This window comes from Triticum dicoccoides, chromosome 4B (assembly GCF_002162155.2).
Source record: "Triticum dicoccoides isolate Atlit2015 ecotype Zavitan chromosome 4B, WEW_v2.0, whole genome shotgun sequence".
NCBI lineage: Eukaryota > Viridiplantae > Streptophyta > Magnoliopsida > Poales > Poaceae > Triticum > Triticum dicoccoides.
Genome location: NC_041387.1, coordinates 335045683 through 335064183, shown reverse-complemented (window position 1 = coordinate 335064183; position 18501 = coordinate 335045683).

The following is an 18501-nucleotide window of genomic DNA, read 5'->3' as shown; positions in this document are numbered from 1 at the left end:
TCCTTCTTTCTTTTGTTTTTGCTTTGCCTTTTCTTTTCTTTTTTTCTTTTTTTTTCATTTGTTTTCTGTTTTAGTTCATTTAAAAGTATTTAGGCAATTTATAAAAATGTGTTTACTGCACTATAGTTACCTATGCCACTTTTGGCACAGCCCGAACATTTTAGTTTAATATTTTTGAAAACTTTTGTCGTTTGATTGATTTAGGATTTAAATTTGAAACGGTTTCGAATTAACCCGAGATTAACTACAGTGAAAGGGGTGACGTGTCATCATTAGTAGGGGATTACTGTAGCTTGATTATCCGGGCGTCACAAGCATCATGAAATTGGTGATGGAGGAAGGTTGGTGATGATTGATACGTCCATTTTGCATCATGCTTTTATATCGATTGCAATATGGGCTGTTACTACACATTATGTCACAATATTTATGCCTTTTCTCTCTTATTTTACAAGGTTTACATGAAGAGGGAGAATGCCGGCAGCTGGAATTCTGGGCTGGAAAAGGAGAAAATATTAGAGACCTATTCTGCACAACTCCAAAAGTCTTGAAACTCCATGAAAGTCAGTTTTGGAATATATTAAAAATATTGGGCGAAGAAAGCACCAGAGGGGGGCCACCCACTGTCCACGAGGGTGGAGGGCGCGCCCTACCCCCTGGGCGCGCCCCTGCCTTTGGGACACCTGGCAGCCTCCCGATGCCCATCTTCTGGTATACGGTGTCTTTTGCCCTGGAAAAAATCATAAGGAAGCTTTCGGGATGAAGCGCTGCCATCTCGAGGCGAAACCATGGCGGAACCAATCTAGGGCTACAACGGAGCTGTTCTGCCGGGAAAACATCCCTCCGGAAGGGGGACATCGTCACCATCGTCATTTCCATCGATCCTCTCATCAGGAGGGAGTCAATCTCCATCAACATCTTCACCAGCACCATCTCCTCGCAAACCCTAGTTCATCTCTTGTATCCGATCTTTGTCTCAAAACCTCAGATTGGTACCTGTGGGTTGCTAGTAGTGTTGATTACTCCTTGTAGTTGATGCTAGTTGGTTTTTCCGGTGGAAGATCATATCTTCAGATCCTTCATGCATATTAATACCCCTCTGATTATGAACATGAATATGATTTGTGACTAGTTACGTTTGTTCTTGCTACCTGTTGAGCTTGTGTTGGTTTTCCCTTGAAGAGGAAAGGGTGATGCAACAAAGTAGCGTAAGTATTTCCCACAGTTTTGAGAACCAAGGTATCAATCTAGTAGGAGACGACACACAAGTCACTGAATAACTACACAATCAATCAAGAACCTTGCAACCAACACGATAAATGGGTTGTCAATCCCTTCACGGTCGCTCGCAAAAGTGAGATCTGATAGAGATAATAAAGTAAATATTTTTTGGTATTTTTGTTGTATAGATTGGAAAGTAAAGATTACAAAAGAGTAAACGAGATTCAAAGAGATGCGATACAATGGAAAAGAGACCCGGGGGCCATAGGTTTTTTTTGCGGGGTAATGAGGGCTTTATTCCAAATAGATTGCTCCGGCACTGTCAACCATAAGACTGGTGATCAGTAGGCCAGAAGGATTGTTCATCCAACACTCCATTAGCTCCGTTGTGCAAGCATGTTTTGCACACAGGTGGGCGAGGATATTGGCATGTCTCTTTACATGACGAATAGTAAAAGAGGAAAAAGAAGCAGCTAAACCCTCAATATCAAGTAACACAGGCGCTATCAGCGAGCGCGAAGAACGGCGCGAGTTCCAAAGATCGACGACCTCCATGTTGTCGGTCTCCATCTCCACCTGGACAAAGCCACGTAGTTGAGCAAAAACCACACCCTCGCGGAGAGCAAGAGCCTCCGCAACAAGTGGATCCGTAGTGCCCTGGATAGGTTTGCACCAGGCACTCAAGAAAGCATTAGCAGATCTGGCAACACCTCCCAGCCCGCACATCCTTGCCTCCATGGAAATCCCAGCATCAGTATTGATCTTTATACAATCTTCATCAGGTGGTATCCAACCATGGCCCGGTAAGATCATTGCATGTTGTTGGGGTAGTTCTAACAGTGACAAGGCCTCTCTTGTCATCTTCATAGAGTGAACTGGATCCAAGCTAGCGCTATCATGTGTAATATTGTTCTTGGATGTCCAAATTGCCCACATGACAGTAATAACTTTTGCTTGATCTGCTTCATCAAATCTAGGGTCACACAAAATGTCCCTTGACCAAGTTTCTGTATGGAGCTCTGGTAGTTTGACAGATAAAATTTCCCTCGCCTCCTTCCAGAAGAGCATAGCATGAGTGCATTTAATCAATGCATGGTACATGTCCTCGTCTGCATCAAGGCAGACTTTGCAACGTGCCAAGACAGCAATTTGTCGATGTTTCAAGGCGCCCCCAGTGGGAGAATTCCCCTTAGCACTCGCCACCAAAACACTCTCACCTTTGGCACAACTTTTAGCTTCCAAAGTCTTGTCCACAACTATTTTTGCTTCTCTGAGGTTCCCGTGGCCGTCCCTTCCCTTTGAGCGGAATGCTCGTTCAAGGCCATGAGAGAACGGTGCGCTGATTTCACAGTGTAGATACCCGACTTTTCTACAGTCCATGCCCAGTAATCCTCTCCCCCATCCGCCCTCAACGGGATGTTGAGGATAGCATCAGCTTCGGGGGCGATGAAATGGTGCCTCACCAAATCCACCTTCCATAAACCTCAATCTCCATTGATCAACTCAGACACAGCAGAAATGTTTGTGTTACCAACGTGAGTAGTTGGCCGTAAGGAGAGTAGGCTTGGCACCCAGCTATCATCCAAATGGACACCGAGGTGCCATCTCCAATTCGTTTCACTAGGCCGGCTCCCAATGCTTGTTTGCCCGCACATATTGCACGCCATGTGGCCGAGGCACACTTTGGGACATTTGCGGCCATGAAGTCACTTTGCGGGAAGTATTTTCCCTTAAGTACACGAGCATAGAGAGAGTCCGGGTTCGTAATCAGATTCCACCCATGCTTTCCGAGCAAGGCTAAGTTGAACAGTTCTAGATTATGAAAACCCATCCCTCCGGCAACCTTGGGTTCAGCAAATGAAGGCCAATCAATCCAATGGAGTGATCTACGATCGATTGAGCTACTCCACCAATATCTAGCCATAACTGAAGAAATGCCATTGCAGACCTTCTTAGTGAGTTTGAAGCAACTCATAGAGTGTGTGGGTATTGCTTGGGCCACGGCTTTCAGCCTGACCTCCCTGCCAGCACAAGAAATGAGACGTTCCACTCCTCCTTGTAGTTTGCTTCTCATCCTTTCTCTGAGAAATTCAAATGTTCCACTAGTGATACGGCCAACGGCAGTTGGGAGTCCCAGATATCGTTCACTGAACGCTTCAACTGAGATGTTCAGGACTACCTTCAACAAAAGGCGCACTGGTTCGGACGTGTTAGGACTGAAATAGACCGAGGTCTTGTCCCTATTAACACACTGACCAGAGTAGTCACCATTAATCTGTAGCACCTCATTCAACCTGAGTGCACTAGCTGCCTGTGCATTCATAAAAATAAGACTATCGTCCGCAAACAGTAGGTGATTTATCCAAGGCGATTGATAGCTTACTCGAATACCTCTGTCGATATTGACTCCTCCATAAAACTCCAGCAAAGAAGTGTCTGCACATAGGAGGAACAAATACGGTGAGATGGGGTCCCTTGACGAAACCCTCTTGAGGGTGTAAAAAATGGCAGCAACTCCCCGTTCACACGAACAGTAAATCTAACAGACGTGACACACTTCATAATCAGCCATAGGTTTCACTAGTGGCTTCTCTCGAGATAGCATGTATTATGGTGGGTGAACAAACTACTGCCGAGCAATTGATAGAAAAGCGCATAATTATGAAGACATCTAAGGCAAGGATCATGAACATAGGCATCACGTCTGTGTCAAGTAGACCGAAACGATTCTGCATCTACTACTATTACTCCACACATCAACCGCTATCCAGCATGCATCTAGAGTATTAAGTTCATAAGAACGGAGTAACGCATTAAGCAAGATGACATGATGTAGAGGGATAAACTCAAGCAATATGATATAAACCCCATCTTTTTATCCTCGATGGCAACAATACAATACGTGCCTTGCTGCCCCTACTGTCACTGGGAAAGGACACCGCAAGATTGAACCCAAAGCTAAGCACTTCTCCCATGGCAAGAAAGTTCAATCTAGTAGGCCAAACTAAACCGATAATTCAAAGAGGCTTGCAAAGATATCAAATCATGCATATAAGAATTTAGAGAAGAACCAAATAATATTCATAGATAATCTTGTTCATAAATCCACAATTCATCGGATCTCGACAAACACACCGTAAAAAGAGTATTACATCGAATAGATCTCCAAGAACATCGAGGAGAACTTTGTATTGAGAATCAAAGAGAGAGAAGAAGCCATCTATCTAATAACTATGGACCCGAAGGTCTATGGTAAACTACTCACGCTTCATCGGAGAGGCAATGGTGTTGATGTAGAAGCCCTCCATGATCAATTCCCCCTCCGGTAGATCGCCAGAAAAGGCCCCAAGATAGAAGCCCTCCATGATCAATTCCCCCTCCGGTAGATCGCTAGAAAAGGCCCCAAGATGGGATCTCACGGGTATAGAAGGTTGCAGCGGTGGAAAAGTGGTTTCGTGGCTCCCCATGATGTTTCTAGGGTATAAGAGTATATATAGTCAAAAGAAGTACGTCGGTGGAGCTACGAGGGGCCCATGAGGGTGGGGGGCACGCCTACCCCCCTGGGCGCGCCCTCCTGCCTCGTGGGTGCCTCGTGGCATTTCTGACTTCAACTCCAAGTCTTCTGGTTTGCTTTCGGTCCAAGAAAGATCATCGCGAAGGTTTCATTCCATTTGGACTTCGTTTGGTATTCCTTTTCTGCAAAACTCTAAAATAGGCACACACAAAAAACAGAAACTGGCACTGGGCCTCTAGTTAATAGGTTAGTCCCAAAAATAATATAAAAGAGCATATTAAATCCCATTAAACATCCAAAATAGATAATATAATAGCATGGAACAATAAAAAATTATAGATACGTTGGAGACGTATCAAGCATCCCCAAGCTTAATTCCTGCTCGTCCTCATGTGGGTAAATGATAAAAACAGAATTTTTGATGTGGAATGCTACCTAGCATATTTATCAATGTAATTTTCTTTATTGTGGCATGAATGTTCAAATCCAAAAGATTCAAGACAAAAGTTAAATATTGACATAAAAACAATAATACTTCAAGCATACTAACAAAGCAATCATGTCTTCTCAAAATAACATGGCCAAAGAAAGTTATCCCTACAAAATCATATAGTCTGGTTATGCTCTATCTTCATCACACAAAGTATTTAATCATGCACAACCCCGATGACAAGCCAAGCAATTGTTTCATACTTTTGATGTTCTCAAACTTTTTCAATCTTCACACAATACATGAGCGTGAGCCATGGACATAGCACTATAGGTGGAATAGAATGGTGGTTGTGGAGAATACAAAAAGGAGAAGATAGTCTCACGTCAACTAGGCGTATCAACGGGCTATAGAGATGCCCATCAATAGATATCAATGTGAGTGAGTAGGGATTGCCATGCAACAGATGCACTAGAGCTATAAGTGTATGAAAGCTCAACCAAAGAAACTAAGTGGGTGTGCATCCAACTTGCTTGCTCACGAAGACCTAGGGCACTTTTGAGGAAGCCCATCATTGGAATATACAAGCCAAGTTCTATAATGAAAAATTCCCACAAGTATATGAAAATGACAACATAGGGGACTCTCTATCATGAAGATCATGGTGCTACTTTGAAGCACCAGTGTGGTAAAAGGATAGTAGCATTGCCCCTTCTCTCTTTTTCTCTCATTTTTTTGTTTGGGCCTTTCTCTTTTTTATGGCCTATTTTTTTCTCCTTTTTTTATTTAGTCCGGTGTCTCATCCCGACTTGTGGGGAAATCATAGTCGCCATCATCCTTTCCTCACATGGGACAATGCTCTAATAATGAAGATCATCACACTTTTATTTACTTACAACTCAAGAATTACAACTCAATACTTAGAACAAAATATGACTCTATGTGAATGCCTCCGGCGGTGTACCGGGATGTGGAATGATTCAAGAGTGACATGTATGAAAAATTATGAACGGTGGCCTTGCCACAAATACTATGTCAACTACATGATCATGCAAGGCAATATGACAATGATGGAGCGTGTCATAATAAACGGAATGGTGGAAAGTTGCATGGCAATATATATCGGAATGGCTATGTAAATGCCATAATAGGTAGGTATGGTGGCTGTTTTGAGGAAGGTATATGGTGGGTGTATGATACCGGTGAAAGTTGCGGTACTAGGGAGGCTAGCAATGGTGGAAGGGTGAGAGTGCGTATAATCCATGGACTCAACATTAGTCATAAAGAACTCAAATACTTATTGCAAGAATCTATTAGTTATTGAAACCAAGTACTACGCGCATGCTCCTAGGGGATAGATTGGTAGGAAAAGACCATTGCTCGTCCCGACCGCCACTCATAAGGAACACAATCAATAAATAAATCATGCTCCAACTTGATCACATAACGGTTCACCATACGTGCATGCTATGGGAATCACAAACTTTAACACAAGTATCTCTCAAATCACAACTACTCTACTAGCATGACTCTAATACCACCATCTTCATATCTCAAAACAATCATAAAGAATCAAACTTCTCATAGTATTCAATGCACTTTTTATGAAAGTTTTTACTATACCCATCTTGGATGCCCATCATATTAGGACTAATTTTATAACTAAAGAAAATTACCATGCTGTTCTAAAAGACTCTCAAAATAATATAAGTGAAGCATGATAGATCAACAATTTCTATAAAATAAAACCACCACCATGCTCTAAAAAGGTATAAGTGAAGCACTAGAGCAATATTGTCTAGCTCAAAAGATATAAGTGAAGCACATAGAGTATTCTAATAAATTCCCATTCATGCGTGTCTCTCCCAAAAGGTGTGTACATCAAGGATGATTGTGTTAAACTAAAAAGCAAAGACTCAAATCATACAAGACGCTCCAAGCAAAACACATATCATGTGGTGAATAAAAATATAGCCTCAAGTAAAGTTACCGATAGACGAAGATGAAAGAGGGGATGCCTTCCGGGGCATCCCCAAGCTTAGGCTTTTGGTTGTCCTTGAATTTAAACTTGCGGTGCCTTGGGCATCCCCAATCTTAGGCTATTGTCACTCCTTATTCCAAAATCCATCAAATCTTTACCCAAAACTTCAAAACTTCACAACACAAAACTTCAACAGAAAATCTCATGAGCTCCGTTAGTATAAGAAATAAACCAGCACTTTAAGGTACCGTAATTAACTAATTCTTTATTTATATTGGTGTTAATCCTAATGTATTCCAACTTCTCTATGGTTCATACCCCCCCGATACTACTCATAGATTCATCAAAATAAGCAAACAACACACGAAAAACAGAATCTGTAAAAAACAGAAAAGTCTGTAGCAATCTGTAACTTTCGAATACTTATGTAACTCTAAAAATTCTGAAATAAATTTCTGGATGTGTGGAATTTGTCTATTTATCATCTGAAAAAATAATCAACCTAAAAGCACTCTTCTGTAAAAAGTGACAGCTATTCTCGTGAGCGCAAAAGTTTCTGTTTTTTACAGCAAGATCGCAAAGACTTCACCCAAGTCTTCCTAAAGGTTTTACTTGGCACAAACACTAATTAAAACAGAAAACCACATCTAAACAGAAGCTAGATGAATTATTTACTAAACAGGAGCAAAAAGTAAAGAACAAAAATAAAATTGGATTGCCTCCCAACAAGCGCTATCGTTTAACGCCCGTAGCTAGGCATTGATAATTTTAATGATGCTCACATAAAAGAGAAGAATTGAGGCACAAAGAGAGCGTCAGAAAACACATGAAAAACACATCGAAGTCTAACATACTTCCTATGCATAGGCATTTTGTAAGCAAACAAATCAAGGCAAGCAAAAACTAGCATATGCAAGGAAGAAGAAAGAGACGATAGCAATCTCAACATGAAGAGAGGTAATTTACTAACATGAAAATTTCTACAACCATATTCTCCTCTCTTATAATAATTACATGTAGGATCATAAGAAAATTCAACAAAATAGCTATCACATAACATATTCTCAACACGATCCACATGCATGCAAAGTTGTCACTCTTCCAAATTAGTGGGATTAACATTAACTAAAGTCATGACCTCTGCAAACCCACTTTTCTCAAAAATTTCATAAGATTGAACATTCTCCAAATATGTGGGATATAAAATTGACACTCTTCCAAACTCACTTTCAATAATATTGCAAACACTATTATCAATCTCATATTCATCATGGGGCTCAAATAAATTTTTAAGATCATAAAAAGAATCACCCCAATCATGATCATTGCAACAAATAGTAGACATAGCAAAACTAGCATCCCCAAGCTTAGGGTTTTGCATATTACTAGCACAATTGAAATCAATAGAATTTATAATTACATCATTGCGATCATGATTTTTATTCAAAGATCTATCGTGAATCACTTCATAAAGCACTTCATCACAATTTTCAGATTCACGGATTTCAAGCAAAACCTCATAAAGGTAATCTAGTGCACTCAACTCACTAGCAATTGGTTCATAAAAATTGGATCTCTTAAAAAGATTAGCAAGTGGTCGAGGATCCACAAACTTTTAGCAAGCAAAGATGCAAGCAAAAGGAAGGCACATTGTAACACAAGCGAACAAAAGATCAAACGAAGAAGGGCGAAGAAAAGGCAAAGGTTTTTGAAAATAATTTTAGAAGTGGGGGAGAGGAAAATGAGAGGCGAATGGCAAATAATGTAATGCAAGGGAGAAGAGTTTATGATGGGTACTTGGTATGGCTTGACTTGGCGTAGATCTCCCCGGCAACGGCACCAAAAATCCTTCTTGCTACCTCTTGAGCTTGCGTTGGTTTGCCCTTGAAGAGGAAAGGGTGATCCAACAAAGTAGCGTAAGTATTTCTCTCAATTTTGAGAACCAAGGTATCAATCCAGTAGGAGACGACGCACAAGTCACTGAATACCTGCACAAACAATCAAGAACCTTGCAACCAACGTGATAAAGGGGTTGTCAATCCATTCACGGTCACTCGCAAAAGTGAGATCTGATAGAGATAATAAAGTAAATATTTTGGGTATTTTTGTTGTATAGATTGGAAAGTAAAGATTGCAAAAATAGTAAACGAGATTCAAAAAGATGCAATATAATGATAAGAGACCCGGGGGCCATAGGTTTCACTAGTGGCTTCTCTCGAGATAGCATGTATTATGGTGGGTGAACAAATGACTGCCGAGCAATTGATAGAAAAGCGCATAATTATGAAGACATCTAAGGCAATGATCATGAATATAGGCATCATGTCCATGTCAAGTAGACTGAAACGATTCTGCATCTACTACTATTACTCCACACATCGACCGCTATCCAGCATGCATCTAGAGTATTAAGTTCATAAGAACAGGGTAACGCATTAAGCAAGATGACATGATGTAGAGGGATAAACTCAAGCAATATGATATAAACCCCATCTTTTTATCCTCGATGGCAACAATACAATACGTGCCTTGCTGCCCCTACTATCACTGGGAAAGGACACCACAAGATTGAACCCAAAGCTAAGCACTTCTCCCATGGGAAGAAAGATCAATCTAGTAGGCCATACTAAACCGACAATTCGAAGGGACTTGCAGAGATATCAAATCATGCATATAAGAATTCAGAGAAGAACCAAATAATATTCATAGATAATCTTGTTCATAAAACCCACAATTCATCGGATCTCGGCAAACACACCGCAAAAGAGTATTACATCGAATAGATCTCCAAGAATATCGAGGAGAACTTTGTATTGAGAATCAAAGAGAGAGAAGAAGCCATCTAGTTAATAACTATGGACTCGAAGGTCTGTGGTAAACTACTCACGCTCATCGGAGAGTCAATGGTGTTGATTTAGAAGCCCTCCATGATCGATTCCCCCTCTGACAGATCGCCGGAAAAGGCCCCAAGGATCTCATGGGTACAAAAGGTTGCGACGGTGAAAAAGTGGTTTCGTGGCTCTCCCTGATGTTTCTAGGGTATAAGAGTATATATAGGCGAAAGAAGTATGTCGGTGGAGCTACGAGGGGCCCACGAGGGTGTGGGGCGCGTGTACCCCCTGGGCGCGCCCTCCTGCCTCATGGACGCCTCGTGGAGTTTCTGACTTCAACTCCAAGTCTTCTGGTTTGCTTTCGGTCCAAGAAAGATCATCGCGAAGGTTTCATTCCGTTTGGACTCCGTTTGGTATTCCTTTTCTGCAAAACTCTAAAATAGGCAAAAAAAAATAGAAACTGGCACCAGGCCTCCGGTTAATAGGTTAGTCCCAAAAATAATATAAAAGAGCATATTAAAGCCCATTAAACATGCAAAACAGATAATATAATAGCATGGAACAATCAAAAATTATAGATACCTTGGAGATGTATTAGTTCCTGAGGACATGGGAGAAGTCTTGTTATAAGTAGTCATGTGAATTTGGTATTTGTTCGATATTTTGATGAGATGTATGTTGTCTTTCCTCTAGTGGTGTTATGTGAACGTCGACTACATGACACTTCACCATTGTTTGGGCCTAGGGGAAGGCATTGGGAAGTAATAAGTAGATGATGGGTTGCTAGAATGGCAGAAGCTTAAACCCTAGTTTATGTGTTGCTTCGTAAGGGGCTGATTTGGATCCATATGTTTCATGATATGGTTAGGTTTACCTTAATTCTTCTTTCGTAGTTGCGGATGCTTGCGAGAGGGGTTAATCATAAGTGGGATGCTTGTCCAAGGAAGGGCAGTAACCAAGCACCGGTCCACCCACATATCAAATTATCAAAGTACCGAATGCGAATCATATGAGCATGATGAAAACTAGCTTGACGATAATTCCCATGTGTCCTCGGGAGCGCTTTGCTTTATATAAGAGTTTGTCCAGGCTTGTCCTTTGCTACAAAAAGGATTGGGTCACCTTGCTGCACCTTGTTACTTTTGTTACTTGTTACCCGTTACGAACTATCTTATCACAAAACTATCTGTTACCGATAATTTCAGTGCTTGCAGAGAATACCTTGCTGAAAACCGCTTGTCATTTCCTTCTACCCCTCGTTGGGTTCGACACTCTTACTTATCGAAAGGACTACGATAGATCCCCTATACTTGTGGGTCATCAAGACTCTTTTCTGGCGCCGTTGCCGGGGAGTGAAGCGCCTTTGGTAGGTGGAATTTGGTAAGGAAAAATTTATATAGTGTGCTGAAATTTACTATCACTTGTTACTATGGAAAATAATCCTTTGAGGGGCTTGTTTGGGGTATCTTCACCCCGACCAGTAGAGAAAAGAGTCGCTCCTCAACCTACTGAACCTACTGAAAATGTTAATTTTGAAATTCTTTCGGGTATGATAGAGAAACTACTAGCTAATCCTTTTATAGGAGATGGAACATTGCATCCTGATATGCACCTAATCTATGTGGATGAAGTTTGTGGATTATTTAAGCTTGCAGGTATGCCCGAGGATGTTATCAAGAAGAAGGTTTTCCCTTTATCTTTCAAGGGAAAGGCATTGACATGGTTTAGGCTATGTTGGATCATGGAACTACAACCGATTGAAATTGGAATTTCATCAGAAGTTTTATCCTATGCATCTGGTTCATCGTGATCGTAATTATATATATAATTTTTGGCCTTGTGAAGGAGAAAGTATCGCTCATGCTTGGGGGAGGCTTAAGTCAATGTTATATTCATGCCCCAATCATGAGCTCTCAAGAGAAATTATTATTCAAAAAATTTATGCTCGACTTTCTCTCAATAATTGCTCCATGCTCGATACTTCTTGTACTGGTTCTTTTATGATGAAGACTATTGAATTCAGATGGGATTTATTGGAAAGAACTAAATGCAACTCCGAAGATTGGGAGCTCGACTAAGGAGTCAGGTATAACACCTAAATTTGATTGTGTTAAATCTTTTATGGATACCGATGCTTTTCGTGAATTTAGCATTAAATATGGACTTGACTCTGAGATAGTAGCTTCTTTCCGTGAATCATTTGCTATTCATGTTGATCTCCCTAAGGAGAAGTGGTTTAATATCATCCTCACATTGAAGTAAAAGTAGTAGAACCTATTAAAGTTGAAGAAAAGACTATTACTTATAATGTTGATCCTGTTGTTTCTACCGCTTATATTGAGAAACCACCTTTCCCTGTTAGAATAAAGGATCATGCTAAAGCTTCAACTGTGGTTCATAAGAGTAATGCTAGACCCCCTGAGCAAATTAAAGTTGAACCTAGTATTGCTATGGTTAAGGATCTCTCGGTCGATAATATTGATGGACATGTTATTTACTTCTGTGATGAAGCTGCTAGAATTGCTAGACCCGATACTAAAAATAAACATAGACCTGTTGTTGGCATGCCTGTAATTTCTGTTAAAATAGGATATCATTGTTATCATGGCTTATGTGATATGGGTGCTAGTGCGAGTGCAATACCCCATTCCTTATACGAAGAAATTATGCATGATATCGCACCCACTGAAATAGAAGGTATTGATGTTACCATTAAGCTTGCCAATAATACTATTTTACCAGTTGGGGTTGTTAGTGTTGGATTTTGGGGTCCGGCAACCCGTGAGAGGTTTGAACACTGGGGTGCGTGCGGAGATCTCAACCTGCCCAGCCCGCCTACTCGCGATCCTCCCTAGCCTAGCACGAAGAGCTCACAAAGACACAAAGACACAAAGATTTATACTGGTTTGGGCCACCATGTGGTGTAATACCCTACTCTAGTGTGGTGTGGTGGATTTCCTCGAGGGGCTATGGATGAACTAGTTACAAGGATGAACAAGCCTCAGGAGGTGAGGTGTTCTTGAGCAGGTGTGGTGCTCTACTTGCTCTGGTTTTGGTCCCCCTCCAATTGTGGTGGCTAAGTCCTATATATAGTCGCCTTGGTCCTCTTCCCAAATATGAGCGGGAAGGGATTCCACAACGGCGGGATTTGAAAGGGGACAAGTAGTATAGTCTATCCTGACAAAAGTAGTCTTCACCTACGAAAAGCCTCTGGTCATGACGCCGCGGTGGGCTCGGTGAGGTTCTCCGTCCTGCCGTCCTGGTGGTCTTGGTCTTGTTGCACCAGAATGGAAGCCTTTGGCTGATTCCTCGGGACTCCGTGCCTGTGGCTTGCCGCCCTTGCACCGAAGAGGAAACCTGCGCTCTGTACCCGCCTGGCCTTGGTCGTCATGGCTCACGTCAGCTGAGCCTCATAAGGTAGCTGCATAAGTCTCTCCACCCCTCAGGAGCCCTCCTGAGGAGGCTAGCTCCTTCGAGGGTCTTGACATTGTCCGCCTCACGAGGCTTGGCCCCTCGCAAGGGTCTTGTGGTATTGATGTCGAAGCTGGGCCGCACCAGGCCGTCGATGGAGCCACGTGGTGGGCCGCAGGCAGGCAGGACTAGATACCCCAAAGTCTAGGATGCCGACAGTAGCCCTCGGGCCCAAGGTGCGCTCGGGCTTGGCTTCCAGGCGAAGCCAAAGGGCAAGTGCGGAGCACTGTGGGCCCTAACCGCCTGCGGCCTTGATGACACGTGGCGGTTAATGGGACACAGGAGTCTCCACTTCCCCACGCCTCCTTGATATCCGGTAGACCCAGCAGCCGCCCAGTGTCAGCACAACTCGCCCTTCACGGTGTACCGTGCCCAGCTCTTGTTTCTTCCTCCCCAATCTCGCCACCGCATCCATAGATCTGGTGTCGGCGCCCTGTCCTCTCTCGATATTCGCCATGGCCCCCAAGCCAAGGAAGAAGAAGGTGAGGTCGCGCGCGCCGGCCTATCCTCCGCTAGCCCTGGAGCCGGCCCTTGAGCAGTCTACAGTGATCAATAAGGAAGGGCTAGACAAGGTTCGCCACACGCTCGCCGCCAACTCCAATGAGGGGGGGGGACGGCTGCTCACCCTGCATCTTGGCGGACCAGAGAGATGAGTGCCACAGAGATCCCTATCCATCTCCATGCTCTTCTTGCTGGATTGATTCCTCCCTTCTCCCCTTTCTTCAACGCCGTGATGTCGCATTACCAGATCCACCTGCTTCATCTGGACCCTCGCTCCATCATCCTACTTGCCATCTTCGCCTTCCTTTGCGAGGCCATGGTGGGCATCACTCCCTCTGTGGCCTTGTTTCGACATTTCTTCGTGCTCCAGCTGGCGAACGCTCGCCAGCGCTCTGGGTGCGCGACCTTCGAAGTTGTGGCTGCGACCGCTGGCTCGGGGATCGACTTCGAGCTCTCACCCATCGCGTCGGGATTCCGGAAGCAGTGGCTTCTGATGGACGCCCGCGCGTTCAGCCCCCTGCTCATGATTCCTGGGTCACCGGCTTCGCCAAGCTCTGGCTGGCGCCATGTGAAGCTCACTGACCGGCGTCTTGCTTTTGTCTGGAAGAGCTTGGCGAGGCTTCAGGAATTGGGGGTGACGGTGCAAATGGTGGTGAAGGAATTTGTGAAGCAGCGCCTTGCTCCCCTCCAGCGCCATTCTCGCCCGATATGGACTTCACCGGCGCCGGAGACCCGATGAGGCTGCAGAAGCCGTCGCTTGCTACCGATACCTTGAGCGTGGTGCTTCAGCTCCTGACTGGCGAGCCCGAGCCTGCTGACCTCCCGGGGGTGGCTGCCTTCTTTATCTGTGCTCAAACAAGGAGGCCTTCGCGGGGCAGATGCCCCTGTTTGATGAGTGGAGGTTTCTTCCCGAGGGCATTGAGGGGCCCCGTGAGAATCCAGTCTTCGTGGCTCCTCTCCTGATCAACCCTGCTGCGCGTGTTCCAAGTGTGGAGGCAGGGGGACGCGCGCCTCCGTCAGCTGTCGAGAACTCCTTTGGAGGCTCAGCCTCGCTAGAGGCTCAGGAGCCTCCAGCTTCTGGGTTTCCGGCAGGGGCTCCTGCAGAGCCTGCGCAACATCAGGCTCTAGAGGTAGGGGCCTCTGACGCCCGAGACGGTGGCTCCAGAGTCACTGCTAGCAATGAGGAGCCCACCAATGGCCCCGGAGCTGTGAGCCAGGAAGCCACGCCGGGCGCCCCTGTTCTCGGGGCCTCTGCTCCAGATATCACGCCGAACGCTCCCCCTCCTGAGGGTCGCCTGTCGGGGCCAGGTCGGCGCCGCCTGTGCCTTGAGTCGCTCCTAAAGAGGAATAGGCCCCCGTGCCGCGACGATGGCACCTATCAGCCGCTGAAGCCAAGGAGATATGTGGCCGCCGATGAGTAAGTACCTTCACTCCTGATCTCCAAGCGCACTATGTTTTCTCATGGCTGGGGTTTTGCAGGATCTTCATGAAGAAAAACCCTCGGGAGACGGACACCCCCAAGAGCTCCAGCATAGCGCAGGCGTGCAACCCCCAGCGTCCAGAGCCTATGCAGGGTGTAAGTCCGGGCTTCTCCAGCTCGACGCCGCGAGGGTGCACCGGGACCAAGCCCCATGTTCTTTTGCCCCACGACTCTGTCCGTGAGGGGAAGGGTGCGCCGATGATCCTTCCTCTTGTCCTTGCTGGCAGGAGGGCACCCTCCGGACAGCCTTTGTCTTCAAGCTGTGGGGCCCCACCAGCCAACCCCCAGCCGGCGACTGGCGGAGCCCCCAGCGCCTCCTGAGCGACCTCCAGAGCCGGTGGAGATCTTGGCGACGAGCTTGCGCTTGCTCGCGAGTGCAGAGCGGTGTGCTTCGGGTTCTTTGGTGAAGCGATGCGCGCGATGGTCCATCTTGGCGGGGAGCTTGCCAACATCGACACCAGGCTTGAAGCAGAGAACCGCCGCTTGGAGGGTGAATGGCAGTGGCTGAAGGTGACCATCAATCTTGGGAAGCTTCAGCAAGACAAAGCTGAAGCACACGGGGAGGCCTCGCTCGCTGCTTCTCGGAAAGCTTGCGCTCGCGCCATGGGTGAGGCCGAGGCAGCCAACCGCCGTCGCGAGGTGGCTGAGGAGCGGGAGCGAGATCTTCTGTCTTCGAGTGTTGCCCTATTGCGTGAAATCGAGGAGCGTCGTGCCCTGCTAACCCCCTCACCAGGTGAGGCGGCCCTTGCCGAGGTGGAGCTCCTGAGGTTCCATGAGGACTTGACGCTGGAGGCCGTGGATCATAGCTTGGCGCTGGAAAGGCTGGAGGTGAGGGAGCGACATGTTGCCGCAGCTGAGGATGCCCTCGCCGCCCGAGAAGCTCAGGTCCAGGTGGAGGTGGAGGAGAAGGTGGCGAAGGCACGTGATGAGCTTGCCGAGGCGCACCGCCTAGACCTGAAGCTGCTCAAGGCTGAGTTTGAGGGCCAGACCTCTGTCCTGAGGACCGAGCTGCAGGTGGTGAAGCAGCATGAGGGCGCTGCCCGGGAGGCCCTAACTTCTTCTGAATCCACCCTGGATTCTGCTTGCGCCGAGATATCCTCTCTCCGGAAGCAGGCCGAGGACACTGCCTCCCTCCTGGAGAAGGCTTCAAGTGAAAAGTGTTGTCGCCGAACGCTGGAGCATGAACACGGCCCCATGCTCCAGGGTCTGCTCATCAGAGCCAACAACGCCTTGGGTGCCGTTTGTGATGAGAGCGCCCCTCACCCACACGAGAGTGATTATGCCAGCCATCTCTGATACTTCACTGATGTCGTGACCCGCCTGGAGGATCAGGCCACAAAAGCCCGCCAGCTCGTTGAGGAGAGGAGCCGGGGCCGCCTTGGGAGCGCGCTCTCGTGCATCTTTAGCAACCTCTTGAACCTCGACTCCCACTTCGACTTCAGCACCGTGCTAGCCCCCGTGCCTGCGGCCACCCAAGACAAGCTCGCCAAGTGGGTGGACGGTCATGTGGATGCTCTGGTGAAGGAGCTGACTCATGAGGACAACACGGCCGTGCTCACAACCAAAGGAGCTAGCGCGGGTGGAGATGACGAGGAGGGTGGCAGCTTCAGCACGAGCAGCATGGACGGGAGCAACGAAGAAGGTGCGTCCACCTAGGCCTGTATTTCTTTTGCTTTAACCTGTATAACAAAAACTCAAACATATTCTTGTGAGAAGTGGGTGCCCCTTATGATGTGTAAGGGGCAACCTGGTGCATGTAGCTCCCGCTTGCGCAGGGTCCAGGGTAGGGTCCGACCACTTTGGGTCTATAGTACGCAGCCTTTCCCTACATTTCTGTAAGAGGTTGTTTCTAGGACTTGAACCCATGACCTCATGGTCACAAGGCAGCAGCTTTACCACTGCGCCAAGGCTCCCCTTCCCCCTTATGATGTGTGAGATCGTTAAATACTTTTGAAGTGACATTTGGAGCGAGGCCCCGCAGGGCTGTTGGTCGCTGAAAAAGGTAGTTGTTTATGACTTATCTTGGGTTTCGGGAACCTGGCGTCGCGGCCGGGTCCTTTCTCCTGAGGTGAGCCTGCTGCGGGCTCGCGAGGCCCTGGGCCTCTCGAGGGGCCTGCTGGCCTGTCGTGGAGTGCCTCATGAGGAGCCTACTGTCAGATTTGTGGCAACGTGGGCGGTGGAGCGGCCGCACCTTCGAGCCCCCGAGGGGAGCGATCGGCGCTAGCGCGTACACCGTACCCACCCCCCACTCGCGAGGTGATAGAGGGCAGGGTAGCGGTCACGAGCTCCAAGAAAAGAACGCAAGAAGTGAAGGCAAGAGAGTGACACGAGAAAAAGAAAACTCCCCCCGTTTTATAAACGCACAGAAATCAAACTGCTTGAAAAAGTGGGCAAGCGAGTACAAAAAGAGAGGCAAAACGCAGGCGGCTGCTGATGACCCACAAGTGTAGGGGATCTATCGTAGTCCTTTCGATAAGTAAGAGTGTCGAACCCAATGAGGAGCAGAAGGAAATGACAAGTGGTTTTCAGTAAGGTATTCTCTGCAAGCACTAAAATTATCGGTAACAGATAGTTTTGTGATAAGATAATTTGTAACGGGTAACAAGCAATGGAAGTAAATAAGGTGCGGCAAGGTGGCCCAATCCTTCTTGTAGCAAAGAACAAGCCTAGACAAGTTCTTATAATGCAAAAAGCGCTCCCGAGGACACATGGGAATTATCGTCAAGCTAGTTTTCATCACGTTCATATGATTCACGTTCGTTACTTTGATAATTTAATATGTGGGTGGACCGGTGCTTGGGTACTGCCCTTTCTTGGACAAGCATCCCACTTATGATTAACCCCTATTGCAAGCATGCGCAACTACAAAAGAAGTATTAAGGTAAACCTAACCATAGAATGAAACATATGGATCCAAATCAGCCCCTTACGAAGCAACTTATAAACTAGGGTTTAAGCTTCTGTCACTCTAGCAACCCATCATCTACCTATTACTTCCCAATGCCTTCCTCTAGGCCCAAACAATGGTGAATTCATGTAGTCGACACTCACATAACACCACTAGAGGAGAGA